The following is a 27,359-nucleotide window of genomic DNA, read 5'->3' on the forward strand; positions in this document are numbered from 1 at the left end:
GGGGAGGCCTTTCTCCATTGTGTGCAGAGGTTCTGTGAGCTGGAGGCAGTCACGGGCCGGTCACACGGATGGTGGCTCACAGTGGGTGCTCATCCCTTCACATTCAGGAGAGACGGACTGCCCGTGAGACATTCTCGCAGGTGCTCTGGCATACACGCCATGGCTGGACCTGGCCTCAAGTGGCTCATCATCCTTCAGGGGATACAAATTGGATACACAAATAATTCTAATTCAAAATAAAGCCCAAGCGCAGGAATTCTGGAATATCATCATACTTGTTTCTAGAGTTATTTTAGAAAAGCTCATATTGTGGGATTTGGAGGAAAAGTCATCATTATATTCTCAGTAGACCAATTTGGGGGGCAAACTGGAGTCCTTTTGTAACACTGGTTTGGATACAGGAATTTGAATTTAAAGAATAAGCAACAGTTCTGATTTTCATTCCATATAGGTACAGGAAAAGCAGGGAGGTAGAAAGTCCTCTCTCCCAAACCCTGCATGATTCACACGGCAGAGTTCTGCAACTCTCGTACAAGGGAGATTTCATGATGATTCAGTAACAGATCAGAGGATCAACGACTGACTTCACTGAGGCACGGTGATGAAAAGGTCAGGGTGGTCTGGTCTGAGTGAAGTCACAGCGAGAACGCCTGCTCAGGGCCATTCCCATTGGGGACAGCCCCTTCCCTGGATGGTTCCCAGGTACTGCACTTTCCTGCCTTGCTTCTTGCTGAAGCCATTATTTCTTAATTCCCTGGGAGATATGCAGAGTGGACATCCCAAAGAAGCTAGAAACACTGACGAGCAGGGGACAGATCAAATCCTCTCCATCAGAGGAAGGCAATTCACGAGGAAAGAAGGCAAGACCATGGGGTAATTTTTTTGAGACTTGACAATGTTTGCCAAGTAAATAAATCTGCCTTAACACTACGATTAAAACTGTCATCCCCAGGATATCAGTGACTACTTGAGGTTTGAGGACAATGAAGACACAGTAAGATAAACATCCTTACTATCCAGAAAAGAAACAGAACCAGAAGACAGCCCTTCTTACTATCCAGAAAAGAAACAGAACCAGAAGACAGCCCTTCTTACTATCCAGAAAAGAAACGGAACCAGAAGACAGCCCTTCTTACTATCCAGAAAAGAAACGGAACCAGAAAACAGCCCTTCTTACTGTCCAGAAAAGGAACCGCAAGACAGCCCTTCTTACTTTTCTCCATCTTCATGGTGAGGAAGAGTAAAAAAAAGTTGCTTTTAAAGTATATTCATTAAAATCGAATTATATTATAATACACACAAAATGTTTACGTGAAACCGGCCACAAAAGAATGACGAGGAACGCTACTGATCTGTCCATTCTGGGCGATAAGAACACACGTTCTTATCTTACTCTTGTTAAAAGAAAACTTCAGCTGAATTAAATGTAAAGGCGTTTAATTGAGCAATGAATGATTTGTAAATCGGGCAGCCCCCAGAATTACAGCAGATTCAGCGAGACTCCAGTGCAGCCACGTGGTGGAAGATTTATAGACAAAGAAAGGGAAGGGAGGTACAGAAGCACCTGGATCGGATACAGGTTGGCATGTGCCTCATTTAAACACAGTTTGAACATTGAGCAGTGTGTGAGTGACTGAAGTATGGCTGCTGGGACTGGCCAAGACTCAGCGATTGTGACAGGTGCGTATTCCTAATTTAGGTTTTCAATCTTGTCTGCCTTTTAAGTTAGCCTCAGTTTGTCCACAAGGACTCCAATACAGAAGTACGGAGTCCTTCTCGGGCCATATTTAGTTCGCTTTAACAATTCCCCCTTTTTGGTCATTTTCTCAGTTTTGAGAGATTGACCATAACGTGAGTTATTGATGTCACTATCACCATTGGTCTTGAAACTCACTAGGAAGCAGCAGAACAGTGAGTTTTGCAAAGGTAGGAACAAGGACTGAGTGGAGGATACCACCTTATGCTGGAAAGTCCTGTTTGCAACAGAAAAACAAAACCTGGTCTGTTCTAGGACCCACGTGTTTCCTTAAAGTCTTAATTAAATTATGTCACATTTAGCACGAATGACGCCATTTTGGTTTGGTTTGGTTTGGTCTGCTGGGACCTAGTGCTCAGTCCGAAACAATGGCCTCCCACCATTTTGTTTTAAAAATTCCCCCCTTTTGGTCAGGTTCTCACTTAGGCAAGAGAGTGACCAAAACTTAGGTCATCAGAGCCACTCTCCGTTACTATCATTTTGGGTTTCCGGTCTCAGCATGTCACTCACGGGTTATGGTGTCCTCGTGGTCACACATTTCTTTCAGCTCTTGTCATTCCAGTGGAAGAGACACCATTTGACATTCTAAAGATGGCTTCACACTAACATTTAAAACCTTTGAGAGAATCCAGTGCACCAGGGAGACCATTATTATGGCTACTGAGAGGGCAACACCAAGGATTTGGAGGATGCTCCTTACCCAGGGTCCCCGTAAACCAAACCACCTCAACTCAAATAGACCAATGAATGAGCTAGATAAAGCTCATTCTTTGACTTAACTCAGTGATCTTTTCGTTAATTCCCTACAACAGAATCTCTGTAATACCTGATGTTTTCTCCATAGGTCCTAAGTGCCAGCAGCTGCACAGATACTTTCCTGTTTCGCCAATTCTATTATTTAGCGTAACTTTCACAAGAGAATTTAACATCTGTTGTGTAGCCGCTGCAGTAGAATCTGCTACAGAGTCTATCTTGAGGGACACGTTTCTAGTCATTGCCTTTTGTGTTCCAAACCATGGAAAAAGGACCTAACAAATGATGCCCTTCTAGAAGAGGGAAGGCCTCCCGGCAATGTTCTCTTTAACCCATGGCGTGGGTTAAGAGGAGCGGACCAATGTTCTGTTTCTGAATGATTCAATGTTCTCTGTAACCCATGGCGTGGGTTAAGAGGAGCGGACCAATGTTCTGTTTCTGAATGATTATGAGGCACCGTATGTACCATTTAAGTTTCTCACCTATGACACATTGGGCCTTCATCTTTTATCTATCAAGTTATAAGATTATCCATGTATAAAGCTGGCTGCAAAATCCTTCACAAATAAAAGCATAACCCATAGGTGCACACAACAGACACCCTTCTCACTTCTATTGTTCTCATGACAGTAAGAAGTCTTGATCCATGACCTTCGGAAAGAGCTGCTCACATCGAGGATGCCATCTTCTTCTGGGAGAAACTTCCCTGGTTAACTCTACCTTAATGGTTTCAATGGATGTACAGTTCCAAGAGTGTGGAGCGACCCTGCTCAGTTGTGAGATTATGACCCCAAGTTTCAAGATCCTGAGGTTTTGTTGCAGTGTGGATGCCAAGGGCAGTTTTTCTGATGTTCTCAGAAGATCCCATCTTTGGGTTCTAGACTGTAAAGGGGTTGATTGTCCTCAGTGAACCATAAAAAGCTCTTTATGCCGAGCACGGTGGCTCAGGCCTGTAATCCCAGCACTTTCGGAGGCCGAGGCGGGTGGATCACGAGGTCGGGAGATGAAGACCATCCTGGCTAACACGGTGAAATCCCGTCTCTACTAAAATTACAAAAAATTAGCTGGGTGTGGTGGCAGGCACCTGTACTCCCATCTACTCAGGAGGCTGAGGCAGAAGAATGGTGTGAAACTGGGAGGCAGAGCTTGCAGTGAGCTGAGATCATGCCACTGCACCCCAGCCTGGGCAAGAGTGCGAGACTCTGTCTCAAAAAAAAAAAAAAAAGCTCTTTACCTGGTGAAATACACTGAAGCATGGGAAAGCTTTCATACAACCAGAACACATACATTTAAAATGACAACTGAACGAAATCCCTTTATAAATGTTTAAATGGCTCACCAGGTAGCCAAATGTACATGAAGCTTTGTCTTCCCAGGAATACGGGTTTGACAAACTAAACATTGGTTATAAACTATTTTAACCATTTATAAGTCACCACACCAATGCATTTAATTTGGATCATTTTATCTTTTCCAGGATGAGTCATGGAATGCATAACTTCTAATAACAAAAGCTTTAAGGACTCAGGAAGGACAAGGTGGCCGTTCTGGTTCTCCATGAGTCCATGACTAACATCAGACTTATGTGCTCTTGGGTGCCAGCTGTTTCTCCAAATTGGGTGCATACCGTGGATAACTGATGGGTTACCACAGGTAATTTGACTTAGACCATGGAGTTCACTCAAATTGTATATCTAAACAACTTCAGTATTGGCTGATTTAGTATGCAAACCTGGTGAAGTATTTCCTCGGTATTCAATTAACTTTTATTCTATTTGGGTTAGCAGTTTTATAAGCCAGTCAGTCTTTTCATTAAAGTTTCAGCAATTCTCACCCAGTCCAAATGATGGGATTCTGAAGTTATTAGAAACCTGTATTCAACAGTGCTTTTCAGGGTCCTTCCCATCCTTTCATGAACCTCCTAAAAGACACCATGTTCTAGGATTTCGTGTGCTTGTGAAATTTTCAGAAACTATATCAGCATGAAGCAATTAACTGTGGAAATGACTGTAAATACTCATAAAGACACACTTGACAAGGAAATTTGGTTATTTCTGTGGTTCACAATAACAACTTAATAACCATAATTACGATTGGTAGCATATACTCAGACAAATTAGAATTTTAGAAATCTCATACAACTTTGGAATATATATTAATATCAGTCACTAAAATATAACCTGAAGAAGGTTAAACTTTTTTTTTTTTTTTTTTGACACTCTTCTGTTTCAAAAAGTGCAAACTGTTTCTTAAAAAGTAAAAAAACACTGGAGTAATTAAAGGACACTTTCTGTGCAGGGGATGGAAATCTCAACAAAAAAAGAGGCGCAGAAGGGCGTGGCCAGGCGGGAGGACATGGCCAGGCCCCCAAGCGACGCGAGGGCACCTGCCAGAGACGGCACCTGCCAGAAAGAGACCCGCAGGCCCAGCCGTTGAGACGCGGGGGAGGAGCGCAGGGCGGCCCACGACACGCCGGGGAGGAGCGCAGGGCGGCCCACGAGACGCGGGAGAGGAGCGCAGGGAAGCCCTACGGACTCGGCGGCCATTGCCCCGCCTGCGTCTGCACCTGCGCCGGCGCCTCCTCCGCACCGCGCTTGCGCCGAGTCCGGCCGCCTCCACATTGCGCCGGCGGGGGGCTTCCTCCACACCGCGCCTGCGCCGATGACAACCCGCCTCTGCAGCACGCCTGCGCAACGCCCCAGTCACCTCATCTGCTCCGTGCACATGGGAGTCTCTCTCTGGTCGACCACGTGTTCCTGTCGGCTCCCAGAGGCCGCCTCGAGGTCCTCCCCCAACGGCTTCCTCACACGCTCCGCTGTTCCCGGCGCTTCACTCCGCGCGTGCGCAGGAGTCGCTCGCTCCTCTCTGCGCCTGCGCAGAGGCCCCCTCGTCCCCCGCCCGTCCGCTGCCTTGACGCCGTCTTGGGCCTGGCGTCTACCCCTTCTGTTTACGCATGCGCAGGACCCTACGCATGCGCAGGACCCGCCCTGCGCGGGTGCGGGGCTGAGCACCCGTGGCCTTAGGTTTAAAGGCGCGCGAACCACCCACGCAGGGACAAGGGCTCTTAGTCGTTTTATGTTTAGCGTAAGGTTTTCCTCTTTAGCAAGTAAAAAAAAAGAGCAAGTTGTGCAATAAATAGTAACCGTCCTTATATGTACTCGGGAAGGTTCGTCCTTTAGGTTTTCTCCCGGCGCGTGGGCACCGCCGGTCATCTCGGGGCTCCCTGCCTGGCCTCGGCGGGGACGCGGGACCTGGGCCCCCCCCGGACCGGGCCTGACCGCCCTGGCCGGTCCCCACTGGCGTTCCTGAGGGCAGCGAGCAGGCTGGACTCGGGCTGTGCAGGGGGAGGGAGCAGGACGAGGGCTCCCGGAGAGCGGCCTGGAGAGCGCGCTTCGGAGGGCGCGGGCACCCCTGCCCCTTGCAGATGGGGACGCAGGCCCTGGGGGCCGTGGAGGGGAGAAGGGGACAGGGACGCTGGGGCAGAGGAAGCTGAGTGTGAACTTGGCCCCCTTTTCTCCTCCCTGGGCCCTCGGGCTCCACAGGGCAGCCTCCGAGGCCCACGTGCACGCTAGGTGACCCACAGTCCAGACACTGGCAGGCCGGGGACTAGGAGAGGCCAGGTGTTGGCCTGGGGGTGCTAAGTGGAACCCGGACTAGGAGAGGCCAGGTGTGGGTGCATGGAGAGGCAAGGTGTTGGCCTGGGGGTGCTAAGTGGAACCCCAAGGTCGCGGAGACCGCAGGGCAACAGCAAAACGAGTTATTCGGTCCAGGGCGGGGGCCTAGACTCCTCCCCAGGGACGGGCGGCAGAGAAGCCCCTGTCCAGGCCCTGCTCACCTGCAAAGTGCTCCCGGGCTGCTGTGCTCCCACCAGCAGTCCCGGCCCCGGTGACACCCACGCCTGTCACCCGCTGGGTTTCTTGAGGTCTGAGGACTGTGGCTGAGGGTGCATGGGCGCTGGGATGAAGGGTAATGTCCTGTCCCAGACTGCACTTGTTCAAGAGGGCAAGGCCGCCTCTATTCAAGGGGGGCTTCTAAAGCGAGATGTTGGGTTAGGAGAGGCAGATCCAGCTCAACTCCAAATGGAAAAAGTGGGACTTGACATCCCAGGCGTAGGGTCGGGGGATGGAGAGAAAATTACTAAGAGGAAGGGTCAGAGGCAAGGCGGGTTCTGGCTGCGTAGACAGGAGTTTTGCCGAAGGCAGGCAGCGTGGTCACAGACCAAGGGTGGGAGTTGAGGACTTTGATCAGGGACCAAGGGTAGGGGATTTTCACTAAACCAACTCAGCAGGATTCTTGCTAAATCGGCCTAAACCGGCCAAGGTCAGGGACTGGTCACAGGGAGGGCTCAGAGGAGCCTGACTTGAGTGTGTGAAAGGAGAGGGTCTTTGTCATCTTTTAAGAGGCGAGAGTGATGTATTAGTGAGAAACAGTGAAGGGATCATGCCCAGGCCAGCAGCCCCGAATTTCAGATGAGGACAGGCTGGGTCTAGAAGGGGCTGCAGGAATAGGGGCACCTGGGCCTGCAGAAAGGTGGGAGCCCGGCACTCAGAGCAGTTCCCCCTGGGCAGACCTCAGTGTGTCCTGCCCTATGGGAGTGGCAAAGCCAGACCAAGCTGGATGTGAACCAGTCCCAGAACACCACCTAGAATTTGGATTGTAATTTGTTATAGATGATATTTAATTTGTTATAGATGATACTGCGTCTTGGTCTCTCTCCTTCTCTTCCTCCTCGCTACCCCCCCACCACCATCCCGGCCCAAGATGGAGTCTGGCTCTGTCACCCAGGCTGGAGTGTGGTGGCGCGATCTCGGCTCCCTGCAACCTCTGCCTCCCGGGTTCAAACAATTCTCCTGCCTCAGCCTCCCAAATAGCTGGGATTACAGGTGCGTGCCACCACACCCAGCTAATTTTTGTATTTTTGGTAGAGACAGGGTTTCATCATGTTGGCCAGGCTAGTCTCAAACTCCTGACGTCGTGATCCGCCCACCTCGGCCTCCCAAAATGCTGGGATTACAGGCGTGAGCCACTGCACCCGGCCTCTACAGCACGGCCATTGTGGCTACATCAGTCCCGGCTAATAGAGATTTTAGTGCACTCAGATTCTGTTGGCTAGTAAGAATTAATTATAATTCTGGGGTATTTAACGGTGTCGTTACGCAGTTTTCATTGTTGCAGATGGAGAATGAAATCGGGTGCATGTGACAGTAACGTGACCTTTTCATGCTCCCTCACTTAAACGGAGTTAAGTAACATGGCCCTGGGCAGGAAGACCCGGTCACTGGGGCTCCTTCCCCACTTCTGTCCGGGAGCTCCTTACTGGATTCTGGGGAGCGGAAAGGCTTTCAGCGGTCAAGGGGAGTAACAACAGCAAGAAATAAGACACCTCTCAGAGTCCTTTGGTGTTGCCCTTTCCGGATCCATCAGCCACAGTGTCCACCCCAGGTAGCTGGGTCCTGAGTTCCCCATCTCAGGACACCTTTCGACCTGGTTTGTCTGAGTTATTATTATTATTGATCACTGAGACAGGGTCTCAGTCCATTGCCAAGACTGGAGTGCAATGGTGTGATCATGGCTCACTTGACCTCCCAGGCGCAGGCGATCCTCCCACCTCAGCCTCCTGAGTAGCTGGGACCACAGGCAGGCGTCACCATGCCTGGCTAACTTTTTTGTATTTTTTGTAGAGACCAGGTTTCTCTGTCTTGTCCAGGTTGGTCTCAAACTGCTGCCTCAGCCTCCCAAGGTGCTGGGATTACAGGCATGAGCCACCAAGCTCAGCAATCTGAATTATTTATACAGAACTCTTTTTTTCTCTACCTGGAAGACCTGTTTATATGCACATTTCTTTGGGGGCAACTCTTCTCCATTGTCACAGATTTTTTTTTTCCAAGCCATTCTCAGGGGGATTCCTGGGAAGCATGTGGAAGAGGCGTGAGGAAGTGACCTTCAGGCGCGCCCTCTGGTCCCTCTACTCAAGTGAGGTGAGGGGAAACTGGTGTATTTTTAGATGAAGTTTCCTTGGGAAATAGTTTCTGTTTTATATTTTATCAATAATCCGTTGGCTAATGTTTTAAACCAATATTTATAAGACTGCCCAAGAGCTTTGGAATAAACAGATTTCCACAATGAAAAGCTGTTTTAAAGTGCTACATTGTAAGAGAGGCTTGGCAAACAAGAAGGGTTGGAGGAAAGACCACCAAGTGAGAGGCACAGGTGTTAGGACAAACAGCCGGAAAATGAGGCAGAGGTGAGCAGGGACCAGCAGCACAGGGGCACTGCCACACCAGGGACTCGGGCTCTGCTGGCCTCCTCCCTCGTGGCCAGCAGTGGCAGTGGTGGGAGTAGGCCTGGCTTGTCTGTGGTTGCCTTTGTTGCTTTAGATGAATGTACTCTAGGCCATTTCTTGTTGCATCGTTTCTGACAGTGGCCGATGGTCACTACCCTCTAATGCCAGGAGGTTCCAACCCCACCCTTCCCTCCGCACTCCCTCTTTCATCTCCCAGATCCTATCAGAGGATTACTTTTATAGCTGATGAAGTATGTATTTAGCCCTGTGACCGTAACTGAATTTCCCCTGGTGCACGTCTGTGTGAAGAGTGTGCACCAGGGCTGAGCCATCTGCTGGGAGAATATGTCCCTCCCTGAGGCCCAGGACCATGACCCCTGAGCCACTCAAAGGAATCATTCCCAGCCTTAAGGTCAGATGTGCTTTTTCCTTGTACTCTATTATTTCTTTAAAAATCCTGCCACATTGAAGTGTATTTGTATTTAAACTAAAATCTTTTATTTCTTAAACTTCTAATTGCTGTTCTTTTATTCTTTTTGGTAGAAGTTTGTCTGGCTGCTGTAACTGACTGGGAAGCTTAAAATAACAGACATTCATCTGTCACATTTCTGGGGACTGGGAAGTCCAAGACCAAGGTGCCATCTGGGGAGGGCCCATGCCTCACAGTGCCCTCCAGCTCAGGCCCCATTTATAAGGGCACTCATCCCATCGTGAGGACCCGACTTACTCACCTCGGAAAGCCCCCACCCCTTAAGACCATCACCTTGTGGGTGAGGATTTCAACACAGGAATTCGGGGGCTGCAAACATTCACACCGTGGCAAAGCATGAGGTGCCGTCCCCCATGCGCTCGGGCTGATCCGGCGTCTCACGCTAGCAGCTACGTGGAATTGTTATTTTTTTCTGGAGAACTCTGTCTGGGACCCCTCTGATGTCTTGGAGCACCTGAACGGGCCGTTCACTGTGCGCGCCGTGAGGCTGTCCTCTGGGGAGTTCTGCTGTTCTCTGGGTTCTGTCTGTGTCGGTGTCCCAGCGGGAATGCCGGGCACTTTAGCGTCATCCCCAGAGGGCTTGGTAAGGGGACTGTTTGCAGAGACATAGGCAGAGTGCTGGAAAACTACCAGAAAAGTGCCGTGTTCTGGGCCTAATAATAGCAGAGCTCTTCTCACCCTGGTCTGAAGGGAAGAGGGAGGAGCAGTTAATGGATTCTGGAAGTCAAGTGGCACAGAGTCACCTCGAAAGATGCCATGACCTTCACCGAGGGCCAGAGAGATACTAAGACGACCCCATAGGAGAATAAGACCTGGACCTCATCCTCCTGCCTCCTGCCAGTCCCTGCCAGGGATCGCCAATGGCAGAACAGGACTGGAAGCCAGAGGCCGTGGAAGCCCATGGATGAAGTCCACAGGCCAGCCTCCCTGAGAGCAGCCTGGACGGTCCACAGGAGACATCTCCTTTCTTAGGCGTTCCAGGCCACCTGCTCCTGTTCGGCCCCGCCGAGGTGGAAGCTTGGAGTGGGTCGCGGTGGGTGCATTGACGCTGCAGACGTCAGCAAGTGCTGCAAACCAGAGCTGGCCTTTAACTCAGAGTGGTGGAGAAGACGTTAATGATGCAGATGAGACTTGAAAGTGTTGAAGCCCTTACGCTGTGAGAGCGAAAAAATTAAGGAAATCTTCAGGCGTTTAAACACAGTGACTCAATTCAGCAGAGAAGTCGCTGACAAACAAGAGCTCACACTGACTGTTTTGTTGTTTTGGTTTGTCTTACTCATTAATGCAAATGAGAACATTCACCAACATTTGCGTAGGGCCTGCCCTCCCTGGTCAAATACGGCTATAGGCTCCCTGCAGATACAGGTTTGCCAGACATGAACAGACGTTTTCTGCGAGAATCAATTGGTCACATACCATTTACAAAAATGAGTACCGTATGCTACATTTGTAAACTGTACGCTGCAGACGCTTTATTTCACTAAAATTTATAATAAACTTATCCATGTACACACATGCATGTGTTTTTGTTCCTGAGATCCAGCTGTGAAATGTTTACCAGCCCATATATTACCAGCACATGCTGCTTTTTACCCACTAGGTAAAATCTTCATTGATTACATCAAATTATTGTAGGTTGTGTATTGCAATTATACAGATATTGACTATTGCAGTATTACTGCAATTATACAGATACCACAGTTTCAAATATTGGTCATCATGTTCAGCTGCTTTCTAAGGAGGTTTACTTACTTCGTGGTACACCTGGTTTGTGTAGTTGGATTATAGTTAACTCTTAGGCTAATTGTGGGAAATCACTGATTTATTCGACAGATGCTGGTGTGGTCTTCCCTGAGCACGTCCTAGCCGAGGACGCTGCCCTCAGGAGATCTGAGAAGTCCTGTGAGGATCACATCGGTATTTTCAAATACTTCTAGAAAGGCCAGAGGGACTGACCCACAATTACCAATTTAAGCTTGACCCTGAGATAACCATGCCATTTTATGTTTGCAGACATAAAACCAATGCAAGAGGTTGATGACTCCAGATCCCTCATACGAGCCAATACAAAGTAGTTTCATGTTTTATTTCATTTTTAAAAGTGTACCATTAACCTAAAGCCTGCCTGTAAAACTGGTTTGTTTCTGAAGCCTTAGCAGAAAGCTCACTTGCGTTTGGTGAGAAGTCCCTCACGCGTGGCTGCCCTGGCTGGCAGCTCTGAGCTCTGGGAGCCACTGGAACTGCTAATCCCACCAGTGCCGTCTGATTCCCTTTGCTCTGATGGAGGTCCTTTGCCGGTGTATCAAGTGGCATTTTCTGGGCTTGGGAGTCAGTAATTCCCAGTGATCAAGTGTCTCTGCTCTGCAAATGCCTTTCTTTGTGATACGAAGCTGTCAGTCATGGAGACCCACCTTTTTGTAAGTCAGTGAATTTTCTGTCCCCAAGTCACTTTAGAGAGTGAATCTGAACTCTCCAGTCCATCCTAAGAAGACATTAATTGGAGCAGGCGTGGAACCTTCAGCTCTCCCATCACCTGCCGGGTTACTTGGCTTAACCTGGGAATTAGCCAGTTAATAAGGCCGTTGAAATGGGAAGAACAGGAGGCTGCAGTGACTGAGAGTAAAATACAGTCGACGTCACAGTTTCTTTCTCCTCAGCATTTTCTGGGGGCTGGTCCTCAACCGTGGCCACCGGCCCTGGTCTGTCATCATCCTGATAATTTTCCAGAACTCCACCTGCAGCCGCCATCCAGGGCGGCCGTGGCCCGTCTGTACCCTCCGCCCTGCCCTGGTCCCGGACCTTTTCCGCTCCGCACTGCGCTCTGCCAGACCTGAGAGGTTTCTGTAGCAGGAGCTGGACAGTGTTGAACAGGCTTCCAGCCCACACCTCGGTGGGGCAATTTTTTTCATGGGACGTGTGGGGTTGTCTGGGCTGGAGGACATGGATTTGGGGCACTCCTGAAGGTGGCAGAAGGTTGGCCCTACACAGGACCCAGTGGTCACCTCTGCAAACGCCTGGGCTGGGCTGTTCGCTGCCTCAGAGGCCTCCCTCCCCCGGAACAGAGGTGGCGAAATCAGCCTGGAGAGCCTCACGGTGCAGGAGGGATTTGCCGGAGCTGTCTCTGAATAGAGCCCCCTGCAAACACAGGAGCTGTTTTCCGGGAGTGGATTTGGCTTGCAGGGTCCTAGAACACCTGGAGACGTCAGAGGGGGAGACCGCAGATGAAGATCTCCCGGAAGGCAACCAGTGGCCATCCCACAAGCCAAGGGGCCGTGGCCAGCCTCCTTTTGGGACACAGTCGGGCCTGGAGGGAGGGAGGGGACAGGGGCCTTTCTGATTCTTCTTTTACCTTTTCCCTTGGAATGAAAAAACAGCCTCTACAGGCTCCCATTCGCGTCCCTCAGCAGCTGAAGGAGCGCTTCGCCTCTTCCCCACCGACTCTGCACCCTCCACAGGGATGCAACGGAAGAAAGAAACGTTACTGGACGTTACCAAGACCTGTCACTTGCTGTCCTGTCTTTCTCAAGCCGTAAACATGACAGAAGACTCATCGTTAGATTATTACGAGCGACGGACCAGCTTATGCATTTCAGTGAAAGCGAGGCTATCACCGAGATCCCGGGCTTGATGCTTTCTAAGCCAACTGCTTAATTGTTGTGGCACAAACGGTCTGGAAGGATTGCCTGGCCTCTTCCAGTAAATGTTAGCCCAAGGGCATGGATTTTCTGGGCAGTGCTTCGTTTCTTTTTCCTTCATATATGTGGCCAGGCCTCAGGGCCTGCGGACCTGCCTGCTGTGCAGGGCATCTTGTCTTTGGGGGCCGTGGTTGCTTCTGGCAGGTGCCAGCCTGGGGCTGAGGTCTCCCCACGTGGAGCTCAGGGCCTCAGAGGCCAATGGCACATCCCTCAGAGAGCCTGGAAATGGAAGGCCCAGCTGGGTTTACGGCACACCTGGGCCGGGCTGTAGTGGCTCCTGGTCACAGCCTGTCCACACAGAGTGACATTCCAGAGAACAGGCAGAGGCTTAGGCTCAGGCAGACACTAATTCACATCCGACGGGCAGAGCACCTGTTGGGTGACCATGGCAGGCTGCCTCCTTTTTATCTGCAAAGCTGGGGCGAGGATGCCCACCTCCAGGGGCTCCTGCAAGGCACATGTGAGACGCTGCAGGGGAAGAGCCTCTTGCAAACCCGGCCAGATGGCAGCCGCACCGTCCCTCTGCCAGGTGTCCCTGGAGACGCCTGCCTACCCAGGTCTGTTTCTGTTCACATCTCCGTGTGACAAGCAGCCTGGAAGGGCCATGCTCGAAAGGCTTGGGCCAGGAGCTCTTACGTGGCGAGCACAGACCGCGGTTTCCCAGACACCAGCAGGGGAGGGACGGATGTGGTGCCATGCTGTGCGACTGACTTGTCTGCAACTGATACGATGGGAATAATATTCCACTTCAGTTCACAGGGTTGGGGGCAACGGTGACAAGCTAGGGAATGTTGAGAGACCAAAGATACCTGTTGTGGATTTTACTGGGCCATGAGAGCTGCCTCTTGGACATGCAGAGTCGACGTCCTCAGCCACTCTCTCCTGAAACAGCGGCCTGGGGACCGGCAGCCACGGCGAACCCTGGGACATCACAGAGGGAGCTGACGTGGGCCGTGAGACGCTGCACTGCGGGAGCTGCTGTGTCATCACTGGGGCACTTGGCAGTGGTGTTCGGCGTATTCTCTGTGATTATGTTCAGCTGCCTCAGCAGAAACCCAAATCGCGGTGGGTAAAACAAGACGGGGCGCGTCGTCTTCCAGGCACAGGAAACGTGGTGGCTGGCACTTGCAGCCAGCGTGAAGCTCGCAGTGGGTAAAACAAGACAGAGTGTGTCGTCTTCCATGCACAAGAAACATGGCGGCTGGCACTTGCAGCCAGCGTGAAGCTCGCAGGGGCTCCAGGACCAGGAGCTCTTCTGCTTCTGGGCCGCACATCCCTGCTCACAGCTTCCACACTTCCGGCCGGTGTGGCTGCTGGACCTCCAGCCTTCTCATCACCTCATGTGCGCGGAGGCTTCCGGGAGCTCTGGGCCGGTATTCCCGCATGCATGTCACTGACCCTAACGCGCTTACCCACGTGCACCGAGCAAAGCTGGAGCAGGTGGAGAAGGGCCTGGCAGTGCAGAGGCCCCAGGATTTCCAGACAGGGTAGCTGTGGCCACGGCAGGGAGGTGCAGTGCTGGCGGGAGGTAGTCGATGGCTGTTGCCTTTTGCCACTTCTGAGCCCAGCCACCAAATTGGTCCATATCTCTTAGAAAAGTCTGTGACACTGCGGATTCATTGACATTCCCAGTCATAACGGCTTCCCTCCTCCCACTAGACCACCTTCCCTCGCCAGCCCCCTTTTGGTAACATAAATACAGCTGCTGTGTGCATCGGATCCAGTAGGCGTGGATCCAGTTAAACCTACTTTGTTTCACTTTTCTTCAGGAAGAGCCTATGAAATATGAGTTTTGGTGTGAAGGTTTTTATCATCAGCGCCGTTCCCTTCCAGCAGACCTTTCAGGTCTCAGCAGCAGCCCTTCTCTCTGGGGCGGGAACTGAGCTGGTCTGTTGGGTGCCCCACCTTGTTCCAAATGGGTCTGTCCCTGGGAGAAAGGCATGTGATACGAAGCAAAGCTGCACAAACCTGTGGGAATCCGGGTGAGGGAAGTAGAGGTAGATGAACCCTGCGGCCCTAGGTAGCAGCTACAGAATGAAGTCAGTTAGTTCCCGTCCAGGCACCAGCGTGGGCCACACATTTGCCGGTAGCTTCTAGAGACCAGCGCAAAAAGGCAACTGAGGTCTGTGATGTCCCAGAGTGAACGTGACACAGTGCAGAGGACACTTGGGCCTGAGCCCCCTGCCACCAAGGAAGAGGAAGAGGACATTGAAGAAGGCATGGGTGCCACCGGTCCACGGCACACACATCCCTTCTACAAACACTGACCCTCCCGGGCCCGGCGGGTCCCAAACACCGACTGTAACACTGACCCTGTCAGGCCCAGCGGGTCCCAAACACTGACTCTCAACACTGATCCACCCGGGCCCGGCGGGTCCGGAACACCAACCCTAACACTGACCCTCCCCGGGCCTGGCGGGTCCCGAACACCGACTGTAACGCTGACCCTCCCAGGCCCGGCGGGTCCCGAACACCGACTGTAACACTGACCCTCCCAGGCCCGGCGGGTCCCAAACACTGACTCTAACACTGACACTCCCGGGCCCGAACACCGACTGTAACACTGACACTCCCGGGCCCGGCGGGTCCCAAACACCAATTCCAACACTGACCCTCCTGGGCCCGGCGGGTCCCGAACACCGACTGTAACACTGACCCTCCCGGGCCCGGCGGGTCCCAAACACCGACTCTAACACTGACTCTCCCGGGCCCAGTGGATCCCAAACACTGAGGCTGACACACTGCCCTGTGCACACCTGCCTGGAGCCAGTGGAGAGACCCAGGGAGGGACAACGTCTTCTCCAGCATCTCCCCAGCTCCTCTGTGGTCAGTGGAGAGTCCATGGAAATATTCAAGGCTTTGATCCTGGCAAGACACCTTTTTTTTTTTTTTTTTTTTTTTGAGACAGAGTCTCGCTCTGTCGCCCAGGCTGGAGTGCAGTGGCACAATCTCGGCTCACTGCAACCTCCACCTCCCAGGTTCAAGCTATTCTACCTCAGCCTCCCGAGTAGCTGGGACTACAGGTGCTCACCACCACGCCCGGCTAATTTTTAGAATTTTTAGTAGAGACGGGGTTTTAGCGTGTTAGCCAGAATGTTCTCGATCTCCTGACTTCATGATCCGCCCGCCTCGGCCTCCCAAAGTGCTGGGATGACAGGTGTGAGCCACCGGCCCCGGCCAGCAAGGATCCTGAGTGCAGATGTTAAACCCAGCGGCCAAATGCAGCCAGCCTCACACAGTGGATTTGGCTTCAGTAAAATGTGGCCTGCCTCAGAATCACCAGGAACATTTGATAAAAATGGAGGTTCCTGGAACCTGCCCTAACCTGTTGAGCCGTATCCTTGCTGGTGGGGGCCCTGCAGTCTGCATTTGGCAAGCTGGCATCGAGAGTCCCATGCCGGTTCGAGGCTGAGTCACACATTTGATCAGGGATTAGGGTCACTGGGGCTCACAAGGCCGCACCTGCTCCTGGCTGGGTGCGCTCGGTCACTTTGCCCGTCTACGCCTGGAACTTCTCTGGTGTAAACTGGAATGACTGGAATGATATCTCCTTTACATGGCATAGAACTAAAGGTTCTTTGGGTTCCAGGTAATAAAAACCAAGGCCAGACTACATCAGACAAAATGACATTTAAAACATAATAAAGACCGGATTGCAGCTAACGGTGGATCTAGAGATCCACACAGTTCACTGGGCCCCCACCCCGCCCGTCGCTCAGAAGTCTCCCCTCTGTGTGGCTTCACTCGCAGGCAGCTCCTCTACATGGGGCAGCAGGGCGGCCGCCGTCAGCTCGGCTCCTCTGCCGTCAGAGCTGACGGTCCTGGACAAACAGCTCTCTCTGTTCCTCAGACTTGAGTTCACAGCCTTCCAGAAGTGGCTCCAAGGCCGGGCGGTGTGCTCGCCCGGGGCAGTCACACCTCTGAGGGACCAGAAGCTCTGAGGAGGTGCCCCAGGTCACACCCGTGAGGGGCACATCCCCAGGCTTCAGACCAACGCAGCAGCGTCCTCTGCACAAGATGAGTTCGAGGAGTTTGTGCACATGGGAACACAGCCTGCATTTCTGAGAATGGGGATTTCTCAGGGCCCCTCCCTCTAGGCCCTCCAGGCCCCAGGGGACAGGTCCTGGTGTCACATTCATAGAACTGTGCGGCCCTGGCTGCTTCCAGGACCCAGAGACCTGGACAGGTGCTGGAGCAGAAGCGTTCCTGTTCACACCCGATTCCACCAGCTCCTCAGGGGCGTCCATCCTGGCTGGGGCAGGCGGTGGACACCTGAGCGGTGAGGCAGGGACCTCCCATGAGGGTGGTGCGTGGCCCCTCCCTGCAACCCGCGGTGACTGCACGGGAAGTGGCTGGAGAGCGGCCACCGGGCGACGTGTTTTCTGTGAAATAGAACTAAAAGGCTCCTGGTCTCTGTTTACCAGGTAGATAAAGAAATCATAGTCATCAGAAGTAGCAAAGTGCTCATTAAACTTGACACAAAGTGTATATTTAGGTGTCTGTTTTCTGATGGAAGCATTTTCAAGGGCTTTTCACTCAGCTAGTGTTTTCCTTGACTTCTTGTGTGAGAACGGAACATGACATGAAGGAAGGTCCAGAGATGAACGTCCCCTGTGGAGGCTGGAGAAGCACTCAGGTGGGCGTGCGGAGCTGTGTGGCGGCGGCCGAGCTCTCCGCTACCCCTGCAGGAGGGTCCCGACGCCATCCCAAGAAGCAGCACCTGTGGGCCACGGCGTTTGCTTAGAGCCTGGCCTGAGGCTGTCCGGACAGGGCCCCTCACCCGGCCCGAGTTAGGGGTGCCGCCGCCACCCCCCGTGGACCTGCTGCGGGCTGCTGAGCCCTTGTTCGTTTGCATCCATCTCGGTTGTTAGGAAGGCAGGTTTCTCAGAAGCTCAGAAAATTAACTTCATAGTGATCGGGCCATCCCCGGAGTAACACGTTCCAACGGTCACCAGCGTGGACTTCTCATGAAGCCTGGGACCTTTTGCGAGGAATCCCGTGTGTGTGTGTGTGTGTGCGTGTGTGTGTGTGTGTGTGTCTTCTGAGTAGACACCACTGTGAATGGAGACTTGGGGGTTTCTTGGCGAACGTGTGTCCTCCCTGATGTGGCCGAGGATTATTTCTGGACTCAAATGCCAGTGCCGGGGACCCGAGTCTCCGGGGAAAGCTGGGTGCATGCGCAGTTCTTTGATCAGTTGGGAATAACTAGTTCTTAATTAGCCGTCTGAATATAATCGTCAGCTCGAATGTAGGTTTCTTTGGAGGAAACTGTGCTTCCCCATCCTGGTAAGCGGCGATGATGAGTTTCTGGGCGTGAGGTTAATTTGTGGAGGAATTCTCACCTCCTAGAGGCTGGCAGACGGCAGTCATGTGGCACGTTGGCCAATTACCAGAAAAGCTTCCTGTGCCCAGACGGAATCTGCTTCCAGGAGCTGCGGGAGAGGAGGCTGGACATGGCTTCTGGTCACTGCCAGCACCTTCTGTGTCTTATGACCCACCCTCCTACGGGAGGGAAGGTCCCCGCTGGGGAAGACGACCGTGTGGGCCCATCTCCAGCCACTGTGGTGACTGTTGTCGTCCCCTTCACCCCAGAGGCCAGATGCCAGCAGGGCATAATAAAAACCAAGGCCAGACTAAATCAGACAAAATGGCATTTAAAACATATTAAAGACCAGATTGCTGCTGACGGTGGATCTAGAGATCCACACAGTTCACTGGGCCCCCCACCCCGTCTTTCCCCCGTGGCCAGATGCCAGCAGGGTTTGTACCCAGGACCCTGCAGGAGATGCCCTCGTCATCATCCTGGGAGTGTGGCGTGGTCTCCTAAGCTAAGATCCTTCCCTGCAGCAGATGGATCCCAGCTCAGAGGACACGGATGGCGGTTTTCCAACTGTCGTGCTCAGAACAGACCTTCGCGTCCAAGAAATGTTGCAGACATCCTAGAAAGGATAATCAAGCCCACAGGCCCTCAGGCCCCCGTGCGACCCTGTGATGCCTTGGCGCAGAAATATTGACAGCAGAGTTCCCGTGTCATCCTGCAACACAGCAGCCGTTTTTGTTGACAGTTCTCCAAAGTCTCTCTTCTCGAAAGCAGAGCAAGTCGTACCCCAGTCTCTGAATCACAGCAGCCACAAGTTTCCCACAGTCTGCTTGATTCGGAGGTGCTGTCTTCAGGCCTGGCTGTGGCCACCAACTCCTCACAGCTTGCACCTCCATCAGTCTCGGCACCACGCCACACGGGAGGGGTTCCACCACGTCTCTGAGCTCAGGGTGGCCGCTGGTGCCCAGGGGAGGGGAAGCCCATGGCAGGTGTGGGGCAGTTTGCTGAGTGACTCTAACCAGCCCTTATGGAATGAGCATCACCTCGACAGCGGCCTTGTCCTTGCCATCCTGGGGCCACACGTGTGACTCCAAGGTCCTTCTGGCAAACCTCCTTTCCCTTTGGGGCTGGTTGAGGACTCCAGGTGGCCAGTCTGGACACCAGGGCCCTGCTGTGTGGTCGGCAGACCACTGAGGGGTCAGTGCTCTGCTGCGGCCGCCAGGACTCCTCTTCCTCTCAAGACAGCAGGGTCTGGGGACCACCCAAAGCTCTGCATGGACCAGCAGCACAGGATCACAGAATTCCACGCTTCCTGCTAAATCGGGGTCTCCTTTTCGTCCGTCACATCCCCCTTCCCGACTGCACCAGCAACATCAGTGCCTCATCCCTGCAGCCACCAAGGGCAGCTCAGCTCGAGTGCTAGGACTGGCCACCCCTCTTCCTGGACTGTGATGGTGGAGAGAGGCCCAAGTCCCAGGCGGCCATGTGGACGATGCCTGTCCAGCCACACAAAGCAAGGTCCCCTCAGGAGAAGCGAGCTCCCCTACTCTAGATGCCTCGCCATGCAGCCATACATGCCACCTGGCCGACCTGCACCTGGGAGTTGCTCATTTGTTTTTCGGCTCAGCAGCTGCACGACCTGGGGGGTTCCCGAGCTGCTGGCTGGAAGCCGAGGTCGGACTCAGACAGGCAGGAGGCACACAGGCTCCGGAGGGAGGCGCCACCATGGCTCAGGGCAGAGAACGCTGGTCTGCAGAGGGAACGTCTAAACTGAGGCTTGGAGGGTGGGTGGTTGGGGGCGAGGGAGGAGTGTGCCCCAGCCTCCTCTCTGACCGAAACGTGCCCATTTCTGTGTTGGCAGGTGTCGAGGCAGTGGGGCTGCCGGGTGGTTCCATGGCCTCGGCCCCCAGTGGGCACAGGCGAGTCTCTTGCTCGCGGCCCTGAGTGTCGGGTGGGGTCCAGGCTGCGGCTCGGGTCGGGTCTGCTCTGCGCACCCCTCACTCTGCTGAGCCCCAGGCATGTTCCTCCCGAAGCCAATTTCCTGGAACACATGGCAGGGCCTGCGGACATCCACCAGTGCCCACATGGCCAAAGCCCACCTTAGCGGGGCGGAGAAAAATGTCCCTTCCACGGCCGTCAGGGGAGCAGAGCTGGCCCATGCGGGCAGGGCACGGGGCCCCCTCCTGAGTGGTTGGCCTGTCCGGGAGAGGAAGCTCCACCCCACACCCACCCCCCACCACAGGACGTGCCCAGAAGGCGGGGGGACTGGCCACTGTGGGGGCTCCCGTGTCCAGGCCGGGACTCCTCAGCATAACGTCCGCTGACGGCAGCCTCAGCGCGCCACTGCCTCGGAGGACATGTCCTCTCCAAACCTGGGAAGAAGGCAGCCCCGCCCTGGGGAGGGAACAGGCGCCAGGACTAGCCAGGACTTCCTCCCAAATATTTAGAAACTTGATTGCAACGAAAAGATAGCATCACTGAATTAAATACGTTGTTTATTATGGAGCTGGGATTTGGTTTGTCTGGCAGTTTAAAATGATGTCACTCACAGCCTGTGGCACCGTGGGAGGGGAGGTATCTACGCCATGTTTCCTTAAGAACATACCTTCCTTTAAAATAACCAACGTTTCACTTAGATAAACGTATTTACACGGGAGACTTTCTGCCACAGATTCGATGTTTCATAATCATTTCTCTTCGTATACATTGAAAGTTAATCATTGTCAGAAAAAGTTATCTGAAACCTGGAATGAAGCCCCTAAAATGGGCAGGGTTGGGGGGCAGTTCCCGAGGCCTGTGCTGGGGGGGACTTAGTTCAAAGGTTCCAGACTCAGAGACGTCCCCCGTTTTCTGGATTTTAACCCAATGCAGACGCAGTGATCTCTGTCCAGAGAGACAGATAATCCGCAGAATGAAGGCCGGTCGGACATTAACCAGCCGGTAACCCAGAGGTCTGGTCTTGGCCTTTCTTGTCAGACTGCCTGTCTGCACCTCGCTCGTGAAGTGCGCTCAGCAGCCAGTCACAGCATCTGCCATCACGTCGCCCCTCATTTGTCAATGGATTAAACAAAATCTTCGACGTGTGCCCGTTTTCCGTTTGCTGGAGAATCACGATTTTACCCCTTTGAAAATTATCTGTTAGCAACTGTAAACAGTTCTGAGTACATACAGGTAGCAGCTAAAGATCCCCCTGTGGGCTAAAGGCTGGGCCATCCTGACAGGGCTGTGATGGGGGCAGGTGGCTGGTTTGTGGAGGAACTTCCCCTCCCTCCGTCCCCGCTTCCTTCTTTCCTTCCTTCTCTTCTTCCCCCTTCCCTCCCTTCTTCCTTCTTTCCTTCCTTCTCTTCTTCCCCCTTCCCTCCCTTCTTCCCTCCCTCCCTGCTTCCCTTCCTCTCTCCTTCCCTCCCTTTCTCCTTTCTTCCCTCTCTCCCTCCCTTCCTTCTTCCTTCCTTCTCTTCTTCCCCCTTCCCTCCCTCCTTCCTTCCTTCTCTTCTTCCCTCTCTCCCTCCCTCCCTGCTTCCCTTCCTCTCTCCTTCCCTCCCTTTCTCCTTTCTTCCCTCTCTCCCTCCCTTCCTTCTTCCTTCCTTCTCTTCTTCCCCCTCCCCTCCCTCCTTCCTTCCTTCTCTTCTTCCCTCTCTCCCTCCCTCCCTGCTTCCCTTCCTCTCTCCTTCCCTCCCTCTCTTTCTCCTTTCTTCCCTCCCTCCCTTCCTTCTTCCTCCCTTCCCTCCCTCGTTCCCTCCCTCCCTGCTTCCCTCCTTCCCTCCCTTCCTCTTTCCCTCCCTCTCCCTCCTTTCTTCCCTCCTTCCTTCCCTCCCTTCCTCCTTCTTTCCTTCTCTCCCTCCTTTCTTCCCTCCCTCCTTCCTTATTTCCATCCCTCTCTTCTTCCTCCGTTCCCTCCCTTGTTCCCTCCCTCCCTGCTTCCCTCCTTCTTCCTTCCCTCCCTTCTTCCTTCCTTTTCTCTGTCCCTCCTTCCTTCCCTCCCACTCTCCCTCCTTTCTTTCTTCCCTTCCTCCCCTTTCTCTGTCCCTCCCTTCTTCTCTCCTTCCTTATGTATCGTGTCCTCACATGTGAGAGTCTCACCCCAGCCTTGGGGTACGCAGCAGGACGCAGGCAGTGGGTGTGGGGCCACCGGGTGCCCGGAGAGGTCTGCTCAGAGGAAGTAGCTGTGAGTGTTTGGGGAATGAAAGGCCCTTAATGAGTGGAGACAGGGAAGGAGCAAATGCTTGTGTGTTTCCCAAGGAAACGGTGTGAGGAAGGCCCAGGAGTGGCTGGAGGCACAGGGACAGCTGGGGAAAGGGCACGCGTGGCCAGACAAGGAGGTCTGCCAGGGAGGCAGCGCCCTCCCTCTCTGCACGGACCTCGTGCTGGGGCTCGAGGGAGACCAAGAGTCTGACCTTCCAGTGGGTGGTGTCTGAAAGTCCTGTAGGGCCCTGCCACCTGTGGCTCGGTGTTGACAACACCTGCTTTTCCCTGGGGGATGTGGGCCTCCCTGCATGGGGCATGTGGCAGGACCCTGTGGCTTCAGCAAAGGCCTGGCCGCCGTGGGGGCTGCGGGGCGGGGTCAGTGTGCCCATGTCCATGCCAGGCCACCGCTGCCCCCTGGCCCACAACAGGATGGCGAGTCCTCCACACAGGTGGGGTGCCCGGCCCATGACAGGATGACGAGTCCTCCACACAGGTGGGGTGCCCGGCCCACGACAGGATGGCGAGTCCTCCACACAGGGGGGTGCCCGGCCCACGACAGGATGGCGAGTCCTCCACACAGGTGGGGTGCCCTAGTTCTGTGCAGATCCACGTCCGAGTGTGGCGTCTGAATCAATTCCCCGAATCAACCCCACAACGGGGGTATCTGTGTAGACACAGCCCCTCTCTCCCAGACCTACCAGGGACCCGAGAGGAGCCGTGTTCCTCACGGCTATAAAATTAAGCCTCCAGCTGGCTGCTTACCCCACAGCGTCTCTGGTGAGCCCATGAGGCCCAGCCCTTCCCAGCCATCTGGGCCCCGACCCCGGACCTGGTCTGTGGGAAGGCGTGGGCTTGGAAGGAAGTGGGGTGTGGGGCTCACAGCCCCTTCCTGAGGCTGCAGCTGCCCTGGGGAGGCCCCTGTGCTGAGACGTCTTGGAGTGAGGGTGTCCCCTGAGAAGGGAGCTTAGCCGAGGCACCGGGTGGAGGTTCCTGGTGTTCGCCCACCCTGCCTTCCTCCCGAGACCTGGCCCCTGGCGTCCCCTTTGGTGCTGGCTGGAGGCTCTGCCCGCAGGCTGGTCTCCTCCCCAGTGGGAGCTGGTGTTCCCGGCATCCCATCAGCTTCCCCTTCTTCCTCTTTTTGTACAGGCAGGACCCTCAGGCCAGCCTCAGAGCCCTTTTCTTCTCCCAGCTGCCCCAGAAGTTGTTCCCTAACCTTCCCTTCCAAGGACATTTCCCTTCTTTTCCACTCAAGACAGCGCGAGGCCAGCCCTCCTGTCCCTGCGTCAGAGCCCGAGGCCCAAGGCAGACGCGAAGCTCATCACGGGAGAGACCTCGCGGGGGCTGCGGCGGCCGGCAGTGGGCGGCAGATCCGCTGGTTACACGTTTGGGTGTGCCCAGCGGCAGGTGCTGCATCGTGACCACACACATCACAGGGTCCAAGTCAGCACCTGTGTGAGGAACAGGCTCTCTGTTTGTTCAGTCGCTGTCAGGTCTCACGACGTGGGGGAATGAGCTTCCTGTGAGGCTGGGAGCTTCCTCACCAGCTGTGCACTTCCGTGTGATCGGCAGCCAGATGCTTCACAGTGTCCCCACCAGGACATTGAGCCCAAGGACCCCACCTCTCGATTGTACTGTGTCCAGGTCTACGGCGACTCCAGGACAGCCCCTGAGAAAGGAGAACACAAGCAAACAGAAAGGGAGCCTCGGCTCTGCCCTCCCTGAGCGCCTCGTCTAAGTCTGAGGGTGGTGCCGCCTCTGACGTATGGAGTCTCCGTCATCTATGACCAGACCCACGGGGCACACGGAGACACACAGAGGCCTGTGATGGGAACAAATGCAGGCTCAGGAGCCGCTGGTGGCCTCGGGGCGGCACGTCACTGTGTCCAGTGGGTGGGGGCTCCAGGCTGCCGGCAGCAGGCTGTCCTACACGTCAGGCTGGAGGAGCGTCCGTGGCTTCTCTGGCAGGCCCTGAGGTGGGAGTGATGCGGGGAGGGTAGTGGTCACAAACCAGAGACGCTGGTGGTGTAGACCACGTCCAGACATCGGGGCAGCTGCTGCAGAGGCCCTGGCCATGGGCATCTTCAGTCCGGCTGGGGTTGGGGTGTCCCTGGTGGGTCCGTCTCCTGAAGGATCGGTGTCCCTGGAGGGTCAGTGTCCCTGGAGGGTCAGTGTCCCTGGAGGGTCGGTGTCCCTGGCAGGTGCATGTCCCTGGCGGGTCCATCTCCTGGCCGGTCCATCTCCTGGAGGGTCGGTGTCCCTGGCGGGTCCGTCTCCTGGAGGGTCAGTGTCCCTGGAGGGTCGGTGTCCCTGATGGGTCCGTCTCCTGGAGGGTCAGTGTCCCTGGAGGGTCGGTGTCCCTGGTGGGTCCGTCTCCTGGAGGGTCAGTGTCCCTGGAGGGTCGGTGTCCCTGGTGGGTCCGTCTCCTGGAGGGTCGGTGTCCCTGGAGGGTCAGTATCCCTGGCAGGTGCGTGTCTCTGGCGGGTCCATCTCCTGGAGGGTCAGTGTCCCTGGAGGGTCGGTGTCCCTGGCAGGTGTGTGTCTCTGGCGGGTCCGTCTCCTGGAGGGTCAGTGTCCCTGGAGGGTCGGTGTCCCTGGCAGGTGTGTGTCTCTGGCGGGTCCATCTCCTTGAGGGTCGGTGTCCCTGAAGGGTTGGTGTCCCTGGAGGGTCAGCGTCCCTGGCAGGTGCGTGTCTCTGGCGGGTCCGTCTCCTGGAGGGTCGGTGTCCCTGGAGGGCCGGTGTCCCTGGCAGGTGCGTGTCTCTGGCAGGTCCGTCTCTGAAGCCGCACGCTGCTCTTCACCATGGAAGGAGGTGCTGATGCCAAGTCGCCCTCCCCAGGTGAGCATCCACTTTGAGGAGACGCCTGTGTGGGTCCCCTCGTTGGCTGGTGTCTCTGTCTAAAGGGAGAGCGGGAACTCCCCACAGTCCAAGGTCTCACCAGGGCCCCTCAGATCCCACACAGCTGCAGGGATGTGCCTGCTGCCCGAGGTCTGGTGAGAGGCTTGATGGAGGATTCGGCCAACCCCCACCTCAAACCTCACACAGCAGTCACATTTGGAGGTTTTGTTCAATTTTATTTGCAGTTCCTCAAAATGAAAAAATATATATACACTAGGCCAGGTGTGGTGGGAGCTGATCCTGTCATCCCAGCAGTTTTGGAGATCGAGTTGAGCAGATTGCCGAGTCCAGGTCCTTACGGCCAGCCTGGGCAACACGGCGAGACCTCATCTCTACAAAAATTAAAAGGTGGCGAGGCGCCGCGGCAGGACCGCTTGTGCCCAGGAAGTCAAGGCCGCGGTGAGACGTGATTGCCCTACCGCACTCCAGCCTGGGTGACGGTGAGTCCGTTTCTCTCTCTCTCTATCTACGTATATAATCCAGAGAATCTAAAACCCTTCCACGGTAAAAGTCACAAGGATCATTTCAAAGGAAAAATGGACCTGAGCGACGCTCGGCCTCCGCTCAAGACCCTGCTGGGGAAATGGTTAAGTGGAGCCTTTGCTGGAAACAGCGCCGTCAGGTTGGCCTGTGCCCCCGCGCCCGGGGAACGCAGACATGCCCCTCCGCTCCCCTCCCGCCCCTCCCCGCCCCTCCCCTCCCTCCCAGAGGGCCTGCCCCAGGCGCTAGAGAACAGTGCATTAGGCAGAGGTCTCAGTCCTGCCCGGATCCGCCACCTCCTCGTTGTGTGGGTTCCAGCCTTGCTTTAATAGCTCCCACACCATTACCAGGAAATGGATCCACTTACTCTGTGCGGATGAGAATTCCATTAATGTTCGCTCTGACCTTTGCTAATTCCAGCGTCATTAGTGGTGCCTACGTCTCCAAATCTCCTTAATGCCAAAGGCAGTAATGGGCGTCTGCTGTGCCTGCCTAATGAGCTGTAAAACGAACCAGTGGGTGATTTGTTTCTTGCCGTCAAGATCCTGGTTAAGTAACAGCCAGGACGACGGAAGGAAGGCCGGGCGTCCTGTCCCCCGGACAGCACTCTGGACATCAGGCTCTCTGATCACAATCAATTCAAAGGTAAAACTAGGTTTGTGCACACACCTGGTTTTCCAGTCTCTTAACATTTTTTTCTCCGTCATTAGTTTCTCCATCATCGTCTTGGGAGAATGTTGACGTCACCAATCTTTGTTTCTCGGGTGGTGATGAATCTGGGCAGGGGGCTGGAGTGGAGCCTGTTAGCCGCTCCTCAGCCCGGGCGCCCGATCTCGGCTCCCTCCAGCCCTGGACTCTGTTTTCCTCCCAGACTGGGCTCTGCCGCCCTGCACCACGGTCTGCCTGGATCCTGCACATGCGGCCCTGCGGCTTCTGCCCACTCGGCAGGGCCCTGACGCTCTACGTCTCCTCTGTGGGCGAAAGCTCTCTTGTTAAAGAGACTTGCAGAAGCCACACACCTACCGTCTGTTACTTTGACACATACTTTTTATTTCATACAGATCTACATTCCCTTGAAGTGCTCACGGGGCCGTATCCTGCGTGGTTTCCGTCTTAGTGTACGTGGAACGTCAGCACTGTCTTCTCGAGATCTGTCATTTTGAAATTGTCATTGCCAATAATTGTACGTATTGCGACAATTTCCTAAGTCACGATTCACCGTCCGTCCTTCAAATGCTGGAGACGCTCTCTTGTTTCCCAGTTTAAACACGTTGACAGGCAACACCACAAACGTCTTTAGAAATGGAAGTTTGTCTTCTTTTTCTTGTTATTTTTGTCACTTGTTTCTTCTATCAAATAACAGCCTTGTTGGGTTGGTGAGAGGGAACCACTTGTGGGTCTTGATTTCCGAAGATGCAGGGCAGATTTGCAAGGCCACAAGCACCTGCTTCAGGTGAGACGTTTGGGGTCTCTCAGGAGGGCGAGAGACAGAGCGGGGGAC

The 27,359-nt window shown here is 54.2% G+C and overlaps 2 long non-coding RNA genes across 3 annotated transcripts; one reads left to right on the forward strand and one right to left on the reverse strand.

The window, feature by feature from the left end:
- Nucleotides 1-1,420: 1,420 nt before the first annotated feature.
- On the reverse strand, nucleotides 1,421-5,362 carry LOC123572481 (uncharacterized). The gene is made up of 2 exons (XR_012432126.1): nucleotides 5,216-5,362; nucleotides 1,421-3,711 (listed from the first exon to the last, which is right to left on the reverse strand). It is a non-coding gene; the product is annotated as an uncharacterized lncRNA (long non-coding RNA).
- Nucleotides 5,363-5,506: 144 nt separating this feature from the next.
- On the forward strand, nucleotides 5,507-10,797 carry LOC123572480 (uncharacterized). 2 transcript variants are annotated; one of them, XR_010585468.2, is made up of 2 exons: nucleotides 5,507-8,487; nucleotides 9,336-10,797. It is a non-coding gene; the product is annotated as an uncharacterized lncRNA (long non-coding RNA). The 2 variants fall into 2 exon arrangements; XR_012432128.1 differs by having other exon boundaries at nucleotides 5,507-7,392.
- Nucleotides 10,798-27,359: the final 16,562 nt, after the last annotated feature.

The sequence above is a fragment of the Macaca fascicularis genome, chromosome 3, assembly GCF_037993035.2.
Source record: "Macaca fascicularis isolate 582-1 chromosome 3, T2T-MFA8v1.1".
Lineage (NCBI taxonomy): Eukaryota > Metazoa > Chordata > Mammalia > Primates > Cercopithecidae > Macaca > Macaca fascicularis.